This window comes from Delphinus delphis, chromosome 4 (genome assembly GCF_949987515.2).
Source record: "Delphinus delphis chromosome 4, mDelDel1.2, whole genome shotgun sequence".
Taxonomy (NCBI): Eukaryota; Metazoa; Chordata; class Mammalia; order Artiodactyla; family Delphinidae; genus Delphinus; species Delphinus delphis.
Window position 1 is genome coordinate 91109563 of NC_082686.1, and position 15960 is coordinate 91125522.

General features: G+C 37.3%; 1 protein-coding gene and 1 pseudogene across 3 annotated transcripts in view; one reads left to right on the top strand and one right to left on the bottom strand.

The window, feature by feature from the left end:
* The window catches only part of LOC132423894 (leptin receptor gene-related protein pseudogene), a 47292-nt pseudogene extending 35331 nt beyond the window's left edge, over nucleotides 1-11961 (top strand).
* The window catches only part of NAALADL2 (N-acetylated alpha-linked acidic dipeptidase like 2), a 1063610-nt gene that overhangs the window by 486020 nt on the left and 561630 nt on the right, over nucleotides 1-15960 (bottom strand). The window lies entirely within an intron of this gene.

The window sequence follows — 15960 nt, forward strand, 5'->3', positions numbered from 1 at the left end:
ACATCGGCAGGCAGACTCTCAACCACTGCACCACCAGGGAAGCCCCCCAATTCTTAATGACAGAGCTCCGAGGAACTACAGGGACTCTTCCTAATCCTTCCTCTTAATCAGTTTAGAGAAACATTTCTCCAAATTGGGGATGAATCTCTGCCAGTCCTAATTGACGATAGAGCCATACTCTCAATACTCAACTCCACTACTGTAAAGCAGCCGCTGCCTCAGAGTACTAGAGCAGGTCAAACAGTGGGGATCTCTAATGAACCTCAAGAGGTGTCTGTCTCGGAACCTACTGCATTTTGTTTAGGACCTTTGAGAGATAAACACCCATTTCTCCTCTGTTCCTCTGTCCCATACATGTATTAGGCCAGACTTCTTAGAAAAGTATCATGCCAGAATTTCTCCCAACAGGGGGAAATAATTCTAGAATTTGACAGTAGTCATCAATGTAACCAACCAGATGAATTAAATAATCCTCTGACAACTTTTATTTGTTCCATCTCTCACAGTACTAGAAATGATTCTCAAAACACTGATTATTTGTCCCTATTGAATCAGTTACCACCTTCCTTATGGGTAAAATCTCCAAATGATGTTGGCAAAATTCACAGTGTACCTCCCATCAAGATTCATATAGACCCCTTAAAATCTCTTCTGATAATTAATTAATATTCTATAAGTAAAGAAGCCCTTCAAGGCATTAAGCCCACAGTAGAAGATTACAAGGCTTAAGGCCTCATAATTCTTTGTACTATCACCTGTAACACTCACAGTTTACCACTGAGAAAACCTAAGGGCTGAGAGTGAAGGTTCGTCTACCACCTCTGAGCAATAAAAAACATTGTTATCCCTGACACCTTGTTGTCCCTAACCCTCATTCATTACTAGTTACGAACATCTATTCCCACCAGAAGTGAATTCTTTACTGTAATTGTATTATGCAGCACATTCTTTTGTATTCCAGTTGATGAAGGTAGCCAATACCTTTTTGCCTTCACTTGGGAAGAAAAACAATTTACCTGGACAGTAACGCTGTAGAGTTTTACTGAGAATCCTTCTAATTTCTTATAAATCCTGAAGGCTGATCTGGATGATATGACGTTCCTCAGAGGGTCTACTTTGGTGTAATATGTGGATGATTTCCTTCTTTGATCTCCTTCTCAAGCCTCCTCACAGGAAGACAGAATCCACTTGCTAAAGCTTTTAGCCTTAAAGGGACATAAGGTCCCCAAAGAAAAATTGCAGTTTTCCCAATCCCAGATTTAATATTTAGGGCACCTGATATCAAAACAAGGGCTACATCTAGATCCAGATAGATTTCGTGTCCTATGTTTCCCAAAACTAAGCACCGATTGGGAGGTTTTCTCAGGTTAGTTGGTTACTGCCAAAACTGAATTCCAATTTCTCTTTTATGGCCAAACCTCTGTATGTTTTACTAAATAACAACCAACCAACCCCATTCAATGGAAAGTACCAAATGACATAGCCAAGGAGGTATTAAAGGAAAGTGTGAAGAACCCACCTGCCCCTGGGCATCCTAATTCTTAGATTCACTTTTTTCTTGTTTGTATATGAAAAGGAAGGGAATGCCCTTGGGCTGCTACCCAAAAACATGGGGACCAACATCAACCCATAGGGTATTTTAGCCAACAAATGGACTCTGTGGAATGAAGATACCCTCCTTGCCTTAAAGCCATTACAGCCACTGTTTTTATTTGGTTAAGGCCACTGACAAAATCATCGTGTGATCCCCTTCAATCATTTTTATACCTCACACGGTAGAAGCCCTCCTGAATTCTCGTCACATTCAATATTTATCAGCCAGCCGTGTCACCTCCTAGTAAGTCCTTCTGTTAACTCTTCTCATATAACTCTTTTACATGGTAGTAACCTTAATCCTGCTACTCTCCTCCACTGCATTATCAACAAAGTCCCTCAGGACTGTTTAACACTGACAGATCACCTCCTGATTCCTCATGATGATCTGCAGGAAATTTCTTTGGGTGATGCTGACTTCTCATGGTTCACTGGTCATTCTTATTTAAAAATTGACAGTGGCAAATATTGTGCTGGGTATACTATTACAACTCCTTTTTATGTCATTGAGGCAGCACCTTTACCTAAGGCTACTGCAGCCCAACAGGCTGAGTTATACGCTCTTACATGGCCTTGTACTTTAGCCACGGGCAAAACTGCTAATATTTATACGGATAGTAGGTATGCTTTTGAAGTAGTTCATGATTTGTGGATGTCATGGAAGCAATGTGGCTGCCTTATTTCCGGTAGAAATAACATTTAAAATGGCTTCTATGTTCAGGAATTATTGGATGCAATACTTTACCTACTGCTTTAGCTATTATTAAGATTCCTAGGCATTCTAAACTTGACTCACCAGAATCTAAGGGAAATCACCTTGCTGACATTTCCACAAGGAATGCTGTTGTTAAAAGGACCAACAGCAGCCAAACCTCTGTCATGGTCCAAAGGGATATTTCCCCAAATGATAACTTAGAAAAATCGGCTAGAGAAAACTCAGAATTGGACTTAGGAAAGGAAAAATCAAGATTGGAAATTTGACAGTTGTTGGTTTGATAAAAAGAGAAAGCTCTGGGGCTTCCTGGTGGCGCAGTGGTTGAGAGTCTGCCTGCCGATGCAGGGGACATGGGTTTGTGCCCCGGTCTGGGAAGATCCCACATGCTGCAGAGCAGCTGTGCCTGTGAGCCATGGCCGCTGAGCCTGCGCGTCCGGAGCCTGTGCTCCGCAACGGGAGAGGCCACAACAGCGAGAGGCCCGCGTACCCAAAAAACAAAAAAAAAGAGAGAAAGCTCTGGTTTGAACCAAATAATAACCTAGTCCTACCGGAGACTATAAATTTCTCATTCCTCAACACTCTACATTCATTAAACCATTGTTCTCCTAACAAGACAACAGAATTCATGAATCAATATTAGTAGGAAAACATTAGCAAGGCCACAAAAAATGCCTACTTCATTTGTCCCACTTGTCTGAAGTATAACCTCAGGAAGCCTGTTGATACTGGTATCAAATATTTTAAACTGCCTAATGGACCATTAGAGACCTGGGAAATGAATTTCACAGAACTTCCTCTGTCTTATGAATATAAATATGTTTTAGCAATCGTCTGGTATGTTTTCACACTAGAATGAAATAGTCTACTGCCCCTTCTTTGGCAAAAATCTTTTTGGAAAGACCTCCTCTCAAACTTCATAGTGATTAAGGAACCCATTTTACTGACCAGGTGTTTTGACAAGTCTGTGCTGTTTGGTCAGTTTACAACACTTTTACTGATTTAGAAGAATGTACTAACAGCATTAGTAAGACTCAGCTCAATCTGTAGAAACCCTCGAAATACCTTGGGCAAAAGCACTGCCATTGGCCTTCCTAAATCTAAGATTCACCCCTTTTGGAACTCGTAAACTCTCACCCTTTGAGACAGTCACAGGATGCCCCATGCATTTGAATTTTGCTTCTTTTGGCCCACGACTGATAAAAGGAAATATACTCCAATACTGGAAAGGCCTAATTGCTCTATTAAAAATAACTATGTTTTGGTAAAGCGATCTTTTCACAGTGAGCTCTTGGGAGATGAAAACTTTAAGCATCACACCTTGCAACCCTTGTACTGCCAAACTCCAAAGAACAGACTGTTGGATTCACATGATAAACCTAAAGAAACACCAAATCCTGACTGGAACTTCACTTCATCTGGTGACCTGAAAATAAAGATTTCCTGCAATTGAAGCAGATGACATCTGATAAGACAGCTTTCCTAAGATATTGAGACGAGGCCTGTTAGAAGTTTGTCACCAAAACTTTGATAATGATAAAACGCTTCAGATGAACTCCAATGTCTATAATGTTGATAACATATAGGACTTTAGATAAAAAGTACCTAAAAGTTCTCCCTCCTACCCCTCCTCATTACTTGAATGTCATCTTAGTAGGTTTCTAATCTGTTTACTCTCTCTCCAACATGAGACACTACACCCAGGATAGGTCCTTCCCTGACATCAAGGGACAAAAAGCCACTGAAACCAAAAAACCTGACTTTTGATGAGTGATGCTATCAGAGAAAGTTCTCAATCAAAAGGGGAAAATGTAAAAAAATCATCATCAGCAGCAGCAGCAACCTCAATTAAAGAGAGTCAGGAAAAGGGGAGCTCTCATGCCATATGATGACAGCAGAGCCCAACAGGAAGAAGAAAGACTCCTCTTCTTTCCTGGCAAGGACTCAGCCAATGGAAAGCCAGGACTCTTTTTTTTTTTTTTTTAACTATACCTCCCAACTTCATTTTCCTCCCCATAAAAGTGTTCTCCTTCCCTTGCCATGAAGGGACTTGCACGTGGCTCACCATGGTTGCAGACTCTGAAGTACAATTCTCTGTTGATCTTGAACAAACCCATTTTTTCTGGAGAAATATCTGGCAGTCAATTTATTTCAGGTCAATATATATGATCAGGTGATGCATTCTTTCACTGAGCAAATATTTGTTGATTCATTAGAAGCAGCAACATGTAGTAGCCAAAAGCAGTGTATGCTGGAGTCAGACTACCTGGGTTCAATTACAGACTCTACCACTTACAGACTCTACCACTTGTGGTCTAGAGAGGTTAAGAAACATGCCATTTTGGGCAAGTTTCTTAACCTCTCTAGACCACAATTTCCTCAAAAATTTCCTCAAAAATTTCCTATAAAATGAGGTTGATGACTGAACTTACCTCACAGGACTGTTGTGATGATTAAAAGGGTAAATATATGTGAAACATTTAAAGATGCTTGGTACATTGTTAGCATTCAGTAGATTTTTTATTGCTATTATTCATACAATTAATTTGACAAATATTTATTGAGTATGTAGTATGATCCAGGTACTGTGGTAAGCATGGGATTACGTGGTTGCCACATACAAGGCCCTGTATTAAGCTCTATGAGGAATAAACAGACAGTTCAGAAAATGACTCTGCCTTAGTATGTATATTAGTTATCTATTGCTGTATAGCTTAAACAGCAAATCTCTCATTTCTGCTTATTTACATGTATGAACTATAAAAGCAGTGAATTCTACTAATTAATACTCTCCAGTTCTTTCTCAATAATCAACTGGCAATAATTTTTACCACTATGACTATGGTAGTAATTCTGGTTCTGTCAGAATTATACTGTGTGGTTCATATTGTCTTGGCTGCTTCTTGCCTCAAGGCTCTTTTAATTAATCAGATATTCTTTTTTTTTTTTTTTTTTTTGTGGTACGCAGGCCTCTCACTGTTGTGGCCTCTCCCGTTGCGGAGCACAAGCTCCGGACGCGCAGGCTCAGTGGCCATGGCTCACGGGCCCAGCCGCTCCGCGACATGTGGGATCTTCCCGGACCGGGGCACGAACCCGTGGTCCCCTGCATCGGCAGGTGGACTCTCAACCACTACGCCACCAGGGAAGCCCTAATCAGATATTCTTACTCTTTGCTTATGTAGGCAAGCAAAATTTGCCACCCCAAAATATACCTCTTTGGCATAAGGATTAATTTAGGGTGATTATTCTTAAGAAACAGAAGGCTCGGGAAGTTTGTCTTATTACCCCCTTAATTGCCTGAGAAAATTTAGATAAATGGCTTGTTCCTGGAATAGAGCTCTCACCAGAGGTATCTGCAAATCATCAGGGCTAGGAGTGGTAGGGGAAACTTGGCAGGGCCTACAGATCAGGGTCCACTCTGTGTCCCAGTGTCTACGCAGGGTCCAGCGAACATTTGTTTACCAAATATTTGTGTTTCTGTCTCCATGTGAATTGCCTTCCTCCCCTCTCTGAAGTTCCAAACCACTACCCCCAGCATCTTCTTTTGTCTTTAGCTGAAAATGGTATTTAAGGTGAGGATTTTGGCCATTTTATCGATTTACTCAGTTTTCCTGGGTTTCCCATGTATATATGCTATTATCAACTGTTTGATTTTCTCCTGTTAATCTGTCTCATATCAATTTAATTCTTAGACAAGCTAGAAAGGCTTATAAAAGAAGAGAAAAAAATTCTTCCTCCTCAGCACCTATGTATTTTGGTAGTAGCTGAGCAATGCAGTCACTTTTTCCTCTCCTGCCTGAGTGCACTGTGGCTGTATTTATGCTCTCTGAGAGCTTGTCTCTGACTAAGGAATTCTCTCCATGATATCACCGACTGCATTCTTCTTTTTACTATAAATGGCAAATAGTCCTATTCTTTGTATTCTCTTAGTTACTATAATGATAATTTTATGTTTTGAATGTGAGTTGGTAAAAGGCCTTTGTTGGTGTCCTCAACTCTCCTAATTTTACTGAAGACATTGATTTTGTATTCATTTGAGCAGTTGTCCTGGAATTTTACATTAGAAAATTTGAAGAGTACCCTCAATCTGGGAAGATGCTTTGTTTCCTTGATTAATTTAACTGTATCATTATAAGTTAGGTTTTGTTTCTTTGGTTCTTCCATTAACAAAAGTGTGAGTGGAGATGTATCCTTCAGCCTTACACTTTGTACAAAAATAAAGTTTTAAATCATGCATTGCCGATTAATAGGAATTATTCATACTCCCACTGCTAAATTATAGTCCCTATCAATTTGTTTGTACAATGAAACATCATTGTTATCATCAGGTTTATTTTCCATAGGAAATTAAACATAAGCAGGAAATGCAGTGTTCCTTTTTCTCATTATGTAAAAGGAAAAAAAAATGAGCCTCTCAGGCTTCATCTGGGTCATTGTTGAACAGACCATGGCCAAGAACAGAATCTAGTGTCACACCAAGTCACATATCTTCATAACCAGGAGGACGTTTTGACTGTGGTCACTGAATGACCATTCACTAATCTGATTAATCTGTCAAGCTCTAAGCTCCTATTTCATAATCTTACTTTTGAGTCTATTAAGAGAAAACATTGATGTGTACAAATAGATCACATTAGTATAAATGAAGGCCCCCCAAATCAACTTTTATTCAAAAGCATAAGAAAAAGAAAACACAAAAAGGAAAAAAAAGATGTTACTGATAAATGTCACTCAAATTACCTCAATTTGTTAGTAAATTTGATTCTTGCTTTATCTACCTTAAAACGTAAATAACTCCTCAATACTAGATTCCTTTTTGAAATCATACACATATTTATATTCTGTATTCATTTCTGACTTCAGCCATAAAAGACATAAGATAGTTTATATCTATAATGCAAATATATGTTATCTATTATGTAGAATTTATTTACTATAATTTCTTTAAATAGAGAGTTCCTTATGATTATTTATATAATATTAAATGGCATAAAAGATACATAAGCAACTCCTCCATAAAACAGGTTAACATAATCTTCTGAATTAAAAAAAAAACAGTCACTAAACAAGCTTTGGTAGTCATTCGCAAAGTAATACAATTCCATAGCTATATCATACCTTGTAAATGGATCTTAATAGATATGAACATGTAGCTTCAATATGCCATAGAAAACTTTACTGACCCTATGACAGGTGTGAAACTTTGTGATATTTCATTCTTATAAAAATTTTACCATGGAAAATGTCAATGTATAAACAGGTAAAAAGAACAGGACAATAAAACTCCAGGCAGCCATCGCCCAGCTTTAAAAACTCACCAGTTTGGGGGTGTCCTCTTTTTCATCTACACCCCACCTAACAGGATTATTTTGAAGTAAATCCCACATATTCTTTTACTTCAGTTTAAATATTTCATGGTATGTATCATTAAATAGAAAGACTTTTTCTATATTATATCTGTAATACTATTATGCCACTATGAAAAATTTAAGATTATCCCTAATAGCAATTTGTTTTTTTCTTAACTGTTATTTTGATTCAGTCAGAATCATGGAGTCCAGTTAGGCCCACACATTGCATTGGGCTGATAGATCATTTGTCTCTTTCATCTTATAGGTAGCCCTCCCTCTCTTAATTCCCTATGATTTATTTTTGAAGAATCTGGTCATTTGTTTTGTAGAGCTTTTCACAGTATGGATCTTGCTGCTTCCATCCTCATGGTATCATTTAAAATACTTGCTTCTGTAACCTGATAGTTAAATCCAGAGTCCTGATCGGGTTAGATTCAGAGTTTCTACAAGTACACTTCACAGATGTAGAATTCCATCATGAGGCACATAACGTCTGTTTCTCTCTATTCCTCTTTTCCTCTCACTCTTATTAATGTCCACTGTTGCTTAGTGCCTAGATTCATTATCTCATTGGGGGATTACAAAATCGTAATATTTTAATTCTGTCATTCTTTCTTCATGTATTAGCTAGAATACTTCTACAAAGAAAAAGTGTTCCTGTGGCACAATGTTTTATAGGAAAGTTAGGTTAAATGCTTAAGTATTTCTTCTATTTACCCATATTCAGACTGATGAGTTGGTTCTCTAGCAACCTCTGATGGTCCCCAACAGATTTATATTTTAGAATCACTATGCATTCAAGGATTATTTCACTTTTGAATATGTGAAACTCATTCAAATTTAGTTATCTTAGAATAAAAATAAATAAATAAACCAAGACTATACCTTCGGTTGAAAAAGATAATAAAAGAATAAAATTAAAATTCTAGAAGATTTGACCAATACACTGAACGTATAGTTTGTGTTAAAAAGCAGACATTGGGCTTCCCTGGTGGTGCAGTGGTTGGGAGTCCGCCTACCGATGCAGGGGATGCGGGTTTGTGCCCCGGTCCGGGAGGATCCCACATGCCGCGGAGCGGCTGGGCCCGTGAGCCACGGCCGCTGAGCCTGCGCGTCCGGAGCCTGTGCTCCGCAACGGGAGAGGCCACGACAGTGGGAGGTCGTGAACCACAAAAAAAAAAAAAAAAAAAAAGAAAAAATCAGACATTCTCCAGTTTTTAGAAAGCTAATAGTACTAATAAATGGGCAATAAAGTGGAATAATATAGTCCCACTAAGTTTTATTTCCAAAGATCTACAATGTTTTGTCTTCTTACTATGTGCCAACATCTATGCCAAACCCTTTGTGTGATTTACCCTGCAGAATACTCACAACTTTATAAGGAACAGATTATTACTAACACTTACACTTGAGAATATCTAGCCTTGTTAGAAAGGCTGAATGATGCTTAATATTATACTTATGCCCTGTTTAACCTTGGGTTCCTGAAATCCCTAGGGGATCTGTGAATGGCTCCAGGAGATCCACCATCCTTCTGAATTTATCTATGTGCACGCACATTTTTCTAGAGGGACTCCGTATAATTTTAAGCAAATTTTGAAAGGAAACCATAATCTCCCAAAAGTCAAGAATCAGTGCAATACCTGGGTTGATCAACAAGAGTTTGATGAAGACATTGAGAACTGAGAATCTAGTTGATTTTATTTGTGCAAACATTCCACATATCTACCTGATATTAGAGGCAGTAGTTAGCCACCTTCCTTTGGATATATTTTTCTAATATGCATGACTTTATATCTAAAAACTTACAGAACCTCAAATGTATCTTCTACCCAAGTTGGAAGATGTTTTTCTGATGACAAATAAGACTTAGTCATAGACATTGCTAGATGTTATGTAATCTAGACTTGAAGTCCCAGTAGGCATGCATCTGTTAATGCCATGAAATACAAAAATCTGTTGCATTTAGTTATAAAACAAATTCTTAAAATTGTTTCAGAAAATAAAGATCTCTAAGGAAAACATCATCATTAAATAAAATATAAAGATGTCAAATAAACACCATTCACTTTAATATATGCACTTGACAAGAATACCAGGCATAAACATAAGACTGATTTCTCCCACCATCCCTAACAATGAATTTCATGATAGACACACAAGTCTGCTGGTGATTTTCTCACATAACTTTTTTACATTATTCATATCAACTTTAGTCAGTTTCAACAATATTATTGGTGCTATCCGAACTGTTTTTCAATGAATTGGCCATTTTTTAGTTTAACTCTGTGTCCTTCATCCTACACTCTACCTCTAATTGTTAGAAACAAATCACAATATCAGATATTTGCTACTGATAGAATTTCAAAGGTACACTCAATGCCAACTTATTGACAGTTTTAATACTGTATTCGAAGTACAGATCATTCTTTTACTAACACACAAACCCACAACCCTTTTTGCCCTGATGGGTATTCTATTTCATTTCTGCTTAATGGTACTTTTTATCACTCTGTTCATTACAATAATCATCCTGGAACCACTAAAATGAAACACACTAAATGAAATGCTGCAGGGGACAGATTACCAATATTTCTAATTAAAGATACTGTTGACCATAAGCTAATTAGAGTAAGCAACATTTTAGGCATGATACAGAAACTATAAAAATATAAATTACTAGGATTAAAGATAGTGTGTTAGTAGAAACTATTAGGCTATATAAGGTATGTTTACATTGAATTAAAGATAATATTGGGCTGGATTCGTTTCACTGGAATTTTATTTTATTTTTTTAGTTATCTAATTCCTGGAAAAGACCACACTTGGCAGAGTCAATATTTAGATCCAAGAAGGAATAGACACTGCATCCACAATCCTCACCCCTCTTTTTTTCCCCTTTACCTCTGTAAGTTAAATGGAGAATTGAAATATTATCTCATTGATACAAGAAACGTTTAAACCTTCACTTAAATGACTCAAGTGAAGATTTTTATTTTTTCCTGCTTGAATGAATCTATTTTGTTTTTGATGGAGATGTCATTGCTAATGTCCAGGGTGAGGGGTAATATAAGCAAATGAATGCTCACCTTTTTACATTTTTCTAGACAATAACTGAATAAATCTTTCCTATTTTAACTAAATGTATTAAGTCTTAGTCTGGAAACCAAAAGTTAACCCTTTGGAAAACAGAAGGATGGAAGAAGGGCAATTCTGACCATAGAGGTCAGGTCAAAGAACAGGCCTTGTTTGTCAGGGGCATACTCTGTGACATCAAACACTAGCTCCAGGGAAGAGAAAAAATATTTCCTACAAGACACTAGGAAGAATATGTTTGTCTAAAGCTAAAATCAAAAGTCTTTAACTGAATTCTAAAGCAGAATGAAACATTTGAGATATAACAGTAAACTCAGAACTATATAGAAATATTTTCATTTTCAAAATAAGAAAACCAATAAATGCAGAAAACTTTGTTCTAATGAAACCACTATTAAGCTTCATAGAACAAAAGTATATTTAAAGTTGGTGGAATAAAGATTTTCAAAGATTACTATGAATGAAAGAATTATTGAAAGAAAGGTAATATGTTGAATTCTCGCGACAGGTAGCACAGTATTACTAAGGGCAATGTACTAAACCACATGAAACAAATAAGAAGAAATATTAGTGACTGTCTGCATTTAGGTAACCAAAAAATTAATTACCTAAGTATGGGAGAGGGGAATCAAGGTTGGACAATGGATAAGTTAAAGGGGAAAGAAGGGCGGGGCCATAGCAAGAAGCCGGAAGCAGCCGCGGCCCCAGCTCAGGAGACACGGCGGGCGTTAAAGCTCTTGTGGCATTATCCTTCACTGGGGCTATCGGGCTGACTTTTCTTATGCTGGGATGTGCCTTAGAGGATTACGGTGTTTACTGACCCTTGTTTGCCCTGATATTCCACGTCATCTCTCCCATCCCCTATTTTATTGCCAAACGAGCAACATATGACGCCGATGCAACAAGTAGTGCCTGTCGGGAACGGACTTATTTTTTCACTACCGGAAGGGTTGTTTCTGCCTTTGGATTTCCTGTTATTCTTGCTCAGGTGCCTGTGATCAAATGGGGAGCCTGTGGCCTGGTGCTGGCAGGCAATGCAGTGGTTTTCCTTACAATTCAAGGTTTTTTTCCTTATATTTGGAAGAGGAGATGATTTTAGCTGGGAGCAGTGGTAGCACGTGCTTTATTCTGAAAAAATGCATTTAATTTCTTAGAATTCATACTGTATGTATATGTGTGCACATGTGGCCTTTTGCTATGAAATTTAAAATGCTGTTTTTTTATACCTGTGTAATCATGTTCACTTCAAGGAGGACTACATGGGGAAAAGGTTAGTTTTATTCCCAGCCAGTAGATCTCTCCATTTACTCAAGTTGAATTATGTTATTTGTTTAGCTGTTCATAGAGTGCTGGTGCTCTCAGAAAATATGTTAACACAGTCTTGTAGACAGTTGCTCACTCAGTGTGCTGCATCTCCACCTTTTCCCTGGGGATGTGCTTGAGTGGGTACATAGCACTGGGGCTGTCTCAGCTCTGCCCAGGACTTCCAAGATATACCTGTGGTCCAGAGACACAGAGGCGGCTCCCTCTTTATGTTGCAGACTCTTGCTTCTCCAAGTGTGGTCCATAGACCAAGAGCATCAGCATCTCGAAGCGTGGTCCATAGGAGCTTATTACAAATGCAGAGTCTGAGGCCCCACCCTCAACCTAATACATTCTGATGAGATCCCAAGTGAATCGCATGCACGTTAAAGCCTGAGAAGTGCTGTCATGAAGGAAGAAGCATTGCCTTCCCCTTGGCTGAACGCCTTAGCCTCTCTGGGCGTTAGCTGCTTGTAAAAACTGTTTCCCCTGCCCCTCATGTTGAGGCCTACTTCAGACTATCCTTGGTATTTGTGAAACGTCCAAACCTATAATTTATAGCCTGTTCCTCAAATTTGTGAAGTATTCTCAGTAGGGAACAGCTATGGCTTCACATTGTCTGAAAGGCAGTGGCTGCCTTCACAATGCTGGGGGGACAAATCCCCCACTGGGAGGCAGGGGAGGGAGGCTGGGCTGGAACTGGCCCCTGCTTTAGCAGGATGGGGAAGAATGGATAAGTAACGCTGTTTAATTTCCCTTCATAATATGACATTTCTCCCCAGCTCCTTCCCTATGCTGCTCCCTACACACCCTCACCAGCCCCTCCAGCCCCCCAAACACACACACTCCCAGCAGTTCCGATTTGCCCTAACTTCTTCATGGCTCAGCTTCTCCTTCCTATAGAGACGTGGAGCCAAGTAAGCAAGCAGAGGGTGAGCTGCTTTATCTTATTTACATGCAATATACTTATTGTCTTTCAGGCCCTGTAGGACTTAAAATATATATATATATATATATATATATATATATATATATATATATATATATATATATATATATATGCGACTTTATGCCACTTTTAAATGAGTCATTGAGAATTCATGTCATGCTGGGTCCTGTAATCATAGGTTTTCTAGATCAACTTTTTGTCCAAGACCTATCGAGAAAGGGAAATATGGGAACTAGAACCACGTGTAGAATATAAGCAATGATTTTAAAGCATTGTTAATGTGTGATAACTGACATACATTGAAAACACTGAAACCTTGAAGTTTGTAACTCCTTCATATTCTGTAATGATGCTGGGATCAGAAGACACGAGTAATACCTAAAAGGATAATGTGCAAAGTGATATTTTAGCCTTGTGCATGATTTTATGTTTTCAGTGTACTATGTATGTGTAGAACTGTTAAAGTTGTTATTTCCAATATTTATATTAGAAAAATTATATAGACACTATAATTTTAACAAGCATTTTTAATAACACTTGCACTTACTGTATTGTAATAAATTTCACTTTTAACAGAAAAGAAAAGTTTAATTTTAAAAGTTTTTATTCTGATGTCACCTGCTTAAAAGGTAACAAAAATATGAAAATTGCTTGGTGTTCTGAAATGTGTGGTTGTGAGCAATAATCTACCCTGCATGAGAATAATAGCAATAAGTTGTAAGATACCATTTTGAATGTGTAGTTGGCTTGTAATAGCTTTTCTTTTCCTAAGATGGAGATACTGTTTAATTTATACTACCTTTTGCAAAAGTGCCCTTGTTGCTTATACACATTTAAATAACCAAGGTAGCCTTAATGTGTAGCCTTAAAGCATTGCCTCTTGATTGTATTTCCAGAATGATATAAAGTACTTGCAGATAGAATATTTGTAGTTATTCCCTACTAATGGAATGGTTTATCAAAGTGATAGATTATTGGATTTTCTATATGTCTGAAACAGAGGCATTTATTCTACAGCACCTAAGTATCATTAAAGTAATAAATGTCAGTAGGGAAAATAAATAAATAATGGGGAAAGAAAATAAGCACTCTATGGATTATAGCTTCCCTCAGTGGGGAGGTGGTTAACACCAAGTGAATTATGGGAGTCTGAACAAGGGTGTTGATGGTTTCTCTTCACTCCTCCAGCTCAACTACTTTCAGGTTATTACCCTTGGTATTTTTACATTAATATAAAATAAATTTTTTAAATGATAGTAATGGATTTAGTTGAGAGGAGCTTCATGTTAAGCACTCCAGTTTATTGCAATTAATTAAAAATTAACTTGTTTGATTTTGTATTACTTATTTCAGTTGATAATCTCTTAAAGTAGCACATCTACTTATTACACATATACATTATTTTTTTATGCATTACAAAAGATAACCTAGTTTTCTTTTGGCAATGATCGCAGAGAAGTTAAAGTTTAACTCGACAAAATCATTACTGTTATAAAAAGGGAAGCATTTGGTCTAATCAGAAGATTTTACAGAAAATAAGTATTTATTTCACAAATTCATCGCTTGATATATGCTGCATGGCAAAACAAAATTAAGTCAACAAACTTATAACTTCCTAGGTACAAAACACTTTGAGAGCTACATTATAGTTGAAAAGAACTATTGGAAGTCAATTCTTCATGGGTCTCACACTTCTGTATATCTTGTAAGCAGAAGCACTGACTGCCTTTGTTCTGGGCTATCATTTCAAGAATGTTTTATATAGTAAACAGACATGGAAAACAGAAACAGTATCTTTCTCTCAAGTTTAATGTTCCTCTTGGGTGACATAATGCATTGTGTGCTGATGTCACTTGTCCCTCTTCATGTCACCCTGAACAAACTGGAGACTGGGGAAGAGGCAAAGGAAAATGCTGATATTCTGGCTATTGCTATTGTGGTAAGTAATAGAGTTCTTTGTCTCTGACTGAGAAGGGCTGTCTGTGTCTTCTGCCAGCAACCATGAAACTGTGGCAGGCTTATTTGTTAGCTGGAAAGTAAGGTAGAATCCCAGACCCTTCACAGCTCTCAGGAACATATAAAACAGAACTGCTGCCTTTAAAAGAGGGTTAATCTACTTAGGGAGAATACTGATGGAATAAATTAGAGCATACATATAAAAAATAAAACATTTAATAGCACATAAAATTTGATCCAAAACATAGGAAATATTAATTTGAATGTGATCTTCTGAATAAATTAATGTTAAAACTTTTAATTCTAAGATGATTTGCTTATAATAGTGATTCCTTAACTCAGTTATATAAATCTTTGGAGAGCTACTTATAGTGAAAGGCTACTGTCAAATGTACAGTCTTCTAATTAAAAAAAAAAAAGAAGTCCATATTTTCTGAAACCACCCCCAAGAGAAGATAATATTTACATAATTAACCATAGCTTCTTACAAATACCTCTCCCAGGGCTGCTGGTATTTAAAATTCCACAAATTGAAAGCCATTTTCCATTAAAAAATAATAACCTTAGAAGACTATAATAAGAAAGATCAATAATAACAAGTGTTGGCCTGGAGAAATTGGAATCATCGTATACTGCTGGTGGCAATGTAAAATTGCACAGCCAGTTTGGAAAACAGTTTGAATGTTCTTCAAAAAGTTCAAACATAAAATTGTTTTCATATGATCTAGCAATTCCACTCCTGGTTATATATCCAAGAGAATTCAAAGCATGTATCCACACACAAAAAGACCTGTACATAAATGTTAATATTAGTATTATTCATAATAGCCAAAAAGCAGGAAAAAAGTCTATCAATTAATGAATGGGTAAACCAAATATGGGATGTCCACATAATGGGAAATTATTTGGCAATAAAAAGGAATAAAATACTGATACATGCTACCACATGTAACAATGAAGCTTGAGAATATTATACTAAGTGAAAGAAACCAGTCACAAAA